The sequence below is a fragment of the Charadrius vociferus genome, unplaced genomic scaffold, assembly GCF_000708025.1.
Source record: "Charadrius vociferus isolate BGI_N301 unplaced genomic scaffold, ASM70802v2 scaffold933, whole genome shotgun sequence".
Taxonomy (NCBI): domain Eukaryota; kingdom Metazoa; phylum Chordata; class Aves; order Charadriiformes; family Charadriidae; genus Charadrius; species Charadrius vociferus.
Window position 1 is genome coordinate 171,094 of NW_009647586.1, and position 698 is coordinate 171,791.

Genomic DNA, 698 nt, shown 5'->3' on the forward strand with positions numbered 1-698 from the left:
GGGACGCTCGGGAGTGCCCGAGGGCTCTTTTTTTTTTTTTTTTGGCAAAAGGGGAGATGCCACGTGCCTCTCCTGCCCACGGACTACGGACAACAGGCCAGAGCTTCCTACTGCACTACATTTCCAAGAACCGCCCCCTCCCCAAATCTAGGATAGAGCTTCTTACGTCCCTTCTCAAAGCACTTTAACTTTGTGAACTAACAAATACGTATTTATTACCAACCGATGATTACTGTACTTGCTTCATTTTATAATATTCTAGAAAGTGGGTTGAAATTAGAGGGGGGGGAGGGGAAAACCAACCCCCACAAAACGACACAACAGCTACCAAAAAAAAAAACCCAACCAAACCAACAACCCACCTTTTGGAGGTTGTGACCAAAGCAAGAATGCGATCGCTGGAATAAAGAATGGAAAAGAAGGGGCGAGTGCTGGGTTTCTCAGCGGGGAGCCGAGGGATGCTGCTCCCACGGTGGTTGGGGGCTTTTTGTGTCCCTCTTCACCCCCGACTCTTCTCCAGCATCTCTCCTTGCTGCTCCCGCTCCAGCCTGGCACCAGTGGGAGCGAGAAAGCCGATTCCCGGCTGGAAAAACCCAAGGAAAGGAGGTGGCGGTGGGGTGTTAGCAGCACCCCGCTCCTCACCGCCCACTGCCTGCGGAAAATGAGGGATTATAAATAGCGGCGGCAGGTCTTTGTGG